We start from the raw sequence: 8,145 nt of genomic DNA on the forward strand, positions 1-8,145 counted from the left end.
GTTAAGAAGTCCACGGTCAGGCCGGGCGCGGTGGCTCCAGCCTGTAATCCCAGCACTTTGGGAGGCCGAGACGGGTGGATCACAAGGTCAGGAGATCGAGACCATCCTGGTTAACACGGTGAAACCCCGTCTCTACTAAAAAATACAAAAAACTAGCCGGGCGAGGTGGCAGGCGCCTGTAGTCCCAGCTACTCGGGAGGCTGAGGCAGGAGAATGGCGTGAACCCGGGAGGCGGAGCTTGCAGTGAGCTGAGATCCGGCCACTGCACTCCAGCCTGGGTGACAGAGCGAGACCCCGTCTCAAAAAAAAAAAAAAAGAAAAAAAAAAGAAGTCCACGGTCTGGTGAGAGCCTTCTTGCTGGTGGGGACTCTCTAAGAGTTCCAGGACAATAGAGAACATCACAGGGCAAGAGGGCTGAGTGTGCTCATGCGCTCACTCAGTCTCTCTTCCTTTTCTTACAAAGCCACCAGTCCCACTCCCATGATAACCCCTTAATCCATTAATTCATGAATGGATCAATCACTTCTTAAAGGCCTCACCTCTCAAAACTGCCACATTGAGGATGAAATTTCAACACGAGTTTTGGAGGGGACAAATATGCAAACTATAGTACACCACAATATCAATGACACAAAATGTATACCAAAAGAGAGGTACATTTGACTTTTGAAAAGACAGGTTTGAACTAACATGGGTCCACTTATACCCAGATTTTTTTCAATAAATATATTTGGAAAAATTTTTGGAGATTTGTGACAATTTAAAAACACTTGGGCTGGGTGTGGTGGCTCATGCCTATAATACCAGCACTTTGGGAGGCCAACTTGGAAGCATTGCTTGTGCCTAGGAGTTCAAAACCATCCTGGACAACACAGAGAGATCCTGTCTCTGCAAAAAATAAAAATAAAAATAAATTAGCCAGGCTTGGTGATACATGCCTATAGTCCCAGCTATTCAGAAGGCTGAGTGGGGAGGATCACCTGGGCCTGGGAGGTTGAGGCTGCAGTGAGCCCAAGATTGTGCCACTGCACTCCAGCCTGGGTGACAGTGAGATTGTCTCAAAAAATTTTTTTAAATAAATAAACACAATAAAAACACAGACAAACCATGTAGCCGGGATAACAAAAAAATTAAGAAAAAAGGTATGTCATGAATGCATTATATATATATAAATACTAGTCTACTTTATCATTTTATGGCAGTAGCCATAAAATTTATTAGAAAAAATTAAAATTTATCAAAACTTACACACACACACAATACACAGTATCATTCACAGTCAAGAGAAATGTAAACAAATGTAAAGATGCATTAAGTTCTAACAGCATACAATTAACTGTAGTATATACTGTACTACTGTAATAATTTCATAGCCACCTCCTGTTGTTATTGCAGTGAGTTCAAGTGTTGTGAGTATCCGCTTAATCCACTGTGTGATGTTAATCATCTCCGCGTGAGCGGTTCATCTCTCCGGTAAATTGTGTATCACAGTAAAAAATGATTTCTCGCTGTTCTCTTGTATTTTTCATCCTGTTTAGTGCAATACCACAAACCTTGAATGAAAACATGCCACTAGAGATGCCGGAAATGCTCCCCAGAAACAGAGAAAAGTCATGACATTACGAGATAAAGTTGAATTGCTTGGTATGTAGCATAGATTGAGGTCTGCAGCTGCAGTTCCCAGCCCTGCCTCTCCATTCCCCACCTTTTCAGACATAGGAGTCATCTTGTAAGCAGACAAAAACTTATAATATCAATAAGTACAGTACAGTACTGTATTTTCTCTCCCTTATGGTTTGACTAAGAAAATTTTCTTTTCTCTAGTTTATTGTAAGAATACAGTGTAATATACATATAACATACAAAACATGGGTTAATAGACTGTGTTATCAGTAAGGTTTCCAGTCAACAGAAGGGTTACTAGTTAAGTTTTTGGGAAGTCAAAAATTATACACAAATTTCCAGCTGTGCAGGGGTCAGTGCGTCTAACCCCTGCATTATTGAAGGGTCAACTGTACTTGAAAAAAGTCACTTGTAGCAGGAAGAATAGCATGGGAAAAGATTCAAGACCATATAGTTAAGTCTCAGATTTCTAGCTGGTGCATACATCAACTGCCTCTTCTCAACATACACCCTGCAAATCCTTTATTCCAGATTCTTTTTTCAAAAAATCAAACTATTATTTCCTATGATAAGATCTAAAAGAACTGACAGATGTTACTCTATACTAACAATTCCATTTTCACGAAGAAGAATCTCTGAGTTAGTTAAAAAAAAAAAAAAGAGGAAAATGAATTATGTACAATGTCTAGAAATAAATCTTGGCACACAGTACACGCTGTATTATATATTAGTTTCTAAGTCATTTCTCAACTGTTTAGGTAAGTAATTTTGCAGAACATGTAATAAAAAATTTAATAAAAACATTTTCCTTTCAATTCCAAACCTAATTTATAATTTAAAAATCACATTTACTTGTGCTGGTACAACTAGGAATCCATAAGCAAAAAAATTAAGCTAGACACAGACCTTATACCTTTCATAAAAATTAACTCTAAATGGATCACATACCTAAATGTAAAATGCAAAACTATAAAACTTCTAGGAAAAACACAGGATAAAATCTATGCAGCCTTGGCAATGAGTTTTCAAATACAACACCAAAGCCTATCCATGAAATTCGTAAGTTGGCCTTATTAAAATTAAAGACATCTGTTCTGACAAAGACACTGTTAGGAAAATAAAAAGACAAACCAAAGTGGGAGAAAATATTTGCAAAACACATATCTGATAAAGTGCCCATATATAAAATGTATAAAGAACTCTTCAAACTCAACAATAAGAAAACAACCCCATTAAAAAGTGGGCAAATGATCTGAACAGACATCACACCACAGAAGATGTACAGATGAAAAGGAGCATGTGAAAAGATGTTAACATCATATGTCATTAAGAAATAGTAAATTAACGTTAACAATGACATATTACTACACACCTATTAGAATGGATAAAATCCAAAAAAACTGGCAAAATCAAATGCTAGCAAAGATGTGGGGCAATAAGAACTCACATTCATTGCTGGTGAAAATGTAATAGTACAGCCACTTTGGAAAACAGTTTGGCAATTTCTTACAAAGCTAACCATAATCTTACCACAGGATCCAGCAATCATACTCCTAAATATTTATCCAATGGATATAAGAACTTATGTCTAACCAAAAACCTGCATGTGAATATTCATAGCAGCTTCATTCATAGTTGCCAAAAACTGGAAGCAATCAAAATATCCTTCAATGGGTGAATAAACAAACCATGATATATCTGATAATGATAGAAAGAAATGAGCTATTAAACCTCAAGAAGACATGGATGAACCTTAAATGTGTATTGCTAAACGAAAGAAGCCAGTCTGGCAAGGCTGTATGATTCCAATTATACAACATCTGGAAAGGGCAAAAGTAAAGAGACAGTAAAGATTCGTGGTTTTCTGGGAGAGGGGCTCACAGAGGTTACGAGTGAAGCCCAGGGGATTTGTAATGTGTTGAAATTATTTGGTATGACACTATGATCCTTTAAGGATAGCTACATCAAATTAAGCATTTGTCAAAACCCAAAGAACTTCACAGGACAAAGAGTAAACTTTAATGTATGCAAATGTAAGCAAATCATTTAGAAGGTCAAGGAATCCCAAGGTGGAATGCAGATTGTAACAAAGAAATCTAACTGTATTATAAATGTGTGCTACAATCTCACTGAAAAGGATAGGAGGAAAGATGCTTAGCTGACTAACTCTAGAAATAAGTAGAGGCTGTGAGACTAAAAGCAAAAGGAATAGTACATAAACAGTGTACTCTTGATGCTAAAGTTGTTTCCCATAGGAACACAGGTTAACAATTTGAATGCTGCTATACATCTATGAAAGAAATGAATGAATAAGCAAATGTATGGCAGATGGTGCAAGCCAGGTTTCTTCTCACTGTTGGAGTAAGTTTCCATATAAACAAGGGGAGAAGGCTAGAATGATACCTGTGGTAATGAATTAGCATTACAGATAAAATGTAAATTCACAGTTAAACATGGATACAAACTGTTACATAAAAATATCTATAGATATGTTCATATACACACATGTATTTCCTGCTTTGTCACATGAGAGAACCTAGAAGCAATGACACTGCAGAAGCAACAAGCACACCTAGCACTCAGATCTTGGTTTCTAACACCATTCCCCAACAAAATGATCCGGATTCCTTGGAGAAATGACTGATTCTAGGACCGTGGCAAGATGTATACAGATGAACCTAGAGCATCTCATAGTACCAGAAAGTAAGGAAATGCTTCCAAAAAAACAAAATTCACATTGATGGTAGTATGTCAAAGAGGCACTGGAGCCAAGCTGTAACAAAATAAAGTAGCATTGGATTATAACCCAAAATATTTAGATAGATAGATTTTATATTTATATAATATATATACCCATGAGTCCAGAACAAAATAAATATGATTGAGTAAATAAACACATGCGGGAGAAGAGACAAATCTCCCATGGAGAAAAACATCTAAGTAATTTATATAGATATTCTGCCTTCAAAGGGGGAAACATAACTTTCTACTCCTTAAGTATAGGCCATACACAGTCCTTCCAAGAGCACAGCATGAAAAAGGCAGAGAAAATTGGAAAAACCTGATAAATACTACCTCAGCCAGGTGATAAAGATGAGTATCACAGTGACAAATCATGTTGATAGTATATACCCTTGATATCAGATGAAAATGGCGTGTTACCTCTGTGATCTTCCTACCAAAAACCTATAATCACAGTCTAATCATGAGAAAAAACATTAGATAAATTCCAACGAAAATGCATTCTACAAAATACCCGACCAGTACTCCTCAAACATCACCAAAAACAAGGAAGTCTAACAAACTTTCACAGCCAAGAGGAGCCTAGGGAGACATTACAAGGAAATACATTTAGTGGTGTTCCGGATGGTAGGGTCCTGGAACAGAAAAAGGACATTAAAAACTAAGGAAATCTAAATAAAGTATAAACTTTGTTAATGCTAATGTACCGATACTGGTTCATTAACAGTAACAAATACTAATATAAGATGTTAATAAGGGGGGAAGCTGGTATGGGGGTATATTGACACTGTATTTGTAGCTTTCCTGTAAATCCAAAACTTCTAAGAAATAAGGTCTATTTTTTTAAAATCCCATTTAGGAATGCATCTAGAAAATACAGAAAAGGTTGTAGTGAAGCACTGAAGACCTTACACTTTCTTGCATATATTCAACTTAAAATGTTTGCAACTATACCAATGCAGAATTTTTCTTACAAAAATATTTTCAATCACTAACAGCTGCAAACAATTTCATGTAGTATTAATAATTCCCAGGAGGGATTTACTATAGCCAGAGTACTTTAATTAAAATTTCACTTTTTCCCCCTGACATACCTCTACAGATGTCCAAAAGTTTGTACCCTATCATTAACTTACGTTGTTTTGTGATGACCCATGTAACTACCAAGTATGTTTCATACAACTCGGGAAAGCTGAGTTGTATATAAATATTACATAAATCAGTGCTTAAATATTCATCCAATAGAATTTCAAGTATCTAAAGAGACAACTTTTAAAAAGCTATCATTTCCTATTCTGGATACTATGTTTTCTTATACAAACCTTGGTTCAAGTGACCTGCTACAGAATTAAAAGAGGTATGTAAAAGAAGGGAGTAGAGAGAAGAATAAAAAGCAGTAGGGGAAAGGGTGTGAAATAGAGGGTAACAAAACAACTAGGATTGGGAATGTAATAAACACAAAGTAGACAGTAGCAAGCCAATGCCATAGCATAGAAAAGAACTGGTATCTGAAAAGAATCAGTATTGATAAAACCTTGAAAGCGGGAAAAAGCTAGAAATAAAAACAAAATGAATCTTTATGTTTGATCACAAACAAACAAAATATTCAAAATTAGACACTAGGTTCCTGACAGGAAACAAAAGAAACATCGCCCCATTAAGAGTGGGGCTATTAATAGTGTCAGTTAAATTACACTTGCTAGAAATTACTATATATAATATTCAATGACATTGGGAAGTGAAAAAAATTACAAAGAGAATGCACCAAGTCTTGTAAACAGCAGTTATCTCAGAATAGTAGAATTAAAAGCAAATTATATTTTCCTTCTTTTTTCCTGCTATAAAGTGAATGACTTGTGGTGCAATCTTACTAAGTCTCAATCTGTGTATTCTGCACTAAACGCATTCTATTAACACTATTGTATTTGTGATACATTCTACCTTACCCTTTATGTGACAATTCTATACTGTTTTTTCAAATTGTAAGTAAAAGTGTGAATTCGTGACCCAAAATTTTCCACACCAGTAACTTAAGAACTACAGCAATATGTTTAGAAAACTGCGATCCCAAACAAAAAATTCTATACTAGGTGAGACAGGATGACATTGACTTTAATTCCAATAGACTCACTAGCACATGATGTCCATTACTATTGCTCACTTTCCAGAACCCAAGGAGCTGTGGAAGAATAGAGTCCTTTCAATGAAAATAAACTAGAGGAAATACACAACACAGTTACTTTGAGGGGTTTTTTAATTATTATCATTATTTTCAATATAAAGAAGCCTGCCCGGAATCCTAACTCTCCTATTTCTCAAAAACGACAAAGCCAAAAAATCACACTCTTCACATACACATCTGAAACCAAGTTTTATCTGAACTTATCCTAACATATTAGCTCTTTTTACCCATTCCTCTTTACTATCTAAGGCAAGAAACCTTGAAAAGAGAAGCAGTAACACTTTTCACTGAAACATATTTTGTAAAGGAGGGTTCTAAATCCTAATGCTTCACCGCTCTAGATGTCTACGGATTTCAAATCCTAATACCACGGCGTCCTGCCCCCCGCGAGATTCCAACAGTACTACGGGCCCTATGGGAGGAAGAGGATTTAAGAAACACCGCAGGAGAACGATCGGTGCAAAGATTTTGCAAACAGGTAGTCCTAGGAAAGAAAGTAAGAGTGAGAACATCGGAGAGAGCAGGGGGTACATGGGTGGGGAAACCCATTTCAAATGCATGAACTGACCACAACCGGAGAAAAGCCGTCTGTCTTCCCAAAAGTAAAATGGTGAGTAAAGTGGAGTAAGCTAAGAAAGTCAACAGCAATTAGGCATTGACAACGATTCCGAAACAATGAGCTATCTTAATTTGAGGGGGTGAACGGGGGTGGGACCCTGTCCCAAAGGGTCATTTTGAAAAGAACCCCTCCCCATTTGAGGCGGGTGGGGAGAGCAGCTCAACAAATCCCAAGTCTAACATAATAAGCCGAGATCGGGATACTCGGTCTGCAGTCGCCCCACGGACCAGATGAGCGCAGGTGTATCTGCGGAAGCTCAGGTTACCATGAATATCACTGAGCCACGGCGAACCTTCCCTGCCCAGCCTCCCGGAGCCCTGGGCGCGGGTCTGCACGGGCCCCGCGGCTTGCCCGGACCCGGCGAGCGAAAGTCTCCGGCCGCAGCGCCCTCGCGCACCTGGCTGCCAACACCAGTTGAAAGCAAAGTGAAGGGAGGCGGACGCGGCTCCTGGCACCGCTCCGATGCAGCACACAAAGGCGAATTTTTAAAATCGAGAGAGTCAAAGCCGCCGGACCCCCGGACCGGCGCCTTTCGCCAAGGCGCTCTTACCTCGGATCCGCCCTCGGGGCCACGGCTTTCCCCGGAGACGCCGCGAGCCCAGACGAGGTGGGAGGGGACCGGGAGAAAGCCCCCCAATCTGATTCGCGCCCAGCCAGTCGTCCGCGAGCCGCGGAGCCGCCCCCTGCGCCCAGCTGAAGAGCAGCGATCTCCGAGGCGAGCACAGCGCCGGCCTCGCGCCGGGCGAGACCGCCTCGCTAGCTGCTGCCTGTGAAGTCTGGAGCCGCCCGCCCGCTCGCGGCCACTGCCAACCGCGCGCCGCGCATGCCCAGTGCCCGCGCGAGGAACCGGGGAGCGGGCGGGCAGGCGAGTGCGCGCCGCGCAGCCAGGAGCGGGATCCGCTCTCCGGGTCTTGCTGGCTGCCGAGCCGCGGAGTTCTGGTCGACTCCAGCGCTGGAGGCGAAGCGGCCGGTGAGGCCG

At 40.0% G+C, this 8,145-nt stretch overlaps 1 protein-coding gene across 5 annotated transcripts in view; it reads right to left on the minus strand.

Annotated features, from left to right (window-relative positions):
• EPS8 (EGFR pathway substrate 8, signaling adaptor) overlaps positions 1-7,944 on the minus strand; it is a 169,480-nt gene extending 161,536 nt beyond the window's left edge. For 2 of the 5 annotated variants that reach the window (XM_005570246.5, XM_074006325.1), the window contains exon 1: positions 7,717-7,944. The gene's annotated coding sequence lies outside the window, so the exon portion shown is untranslated. Of the gene's footprint in view, positions 1-7,115; positions 7,208-7,563 lie in introns of those variants that run through there. The other 3 variants (XM_065523802.2, XM_074006326.1, XM_065523800.2) reach the window with 2 other exon arrangements.
• Positions 7,945-8,145: the final 201 nt, after the last annotated feature.

The sequence above is a fragment of the Macaca fascicularis genome, chromosome 11 (assembly GCF_037993035.2).
Source record: "Macaca fascicularis isolate 582-1 chromosome 11, T2T-MFA8v1.1".
Taxonomy (NCBI): Eukaryota; Metazoa; Chordata; class Mammalia; order Primates; family Cercopithecidae; genus Macaca; species Macaca fascicularis.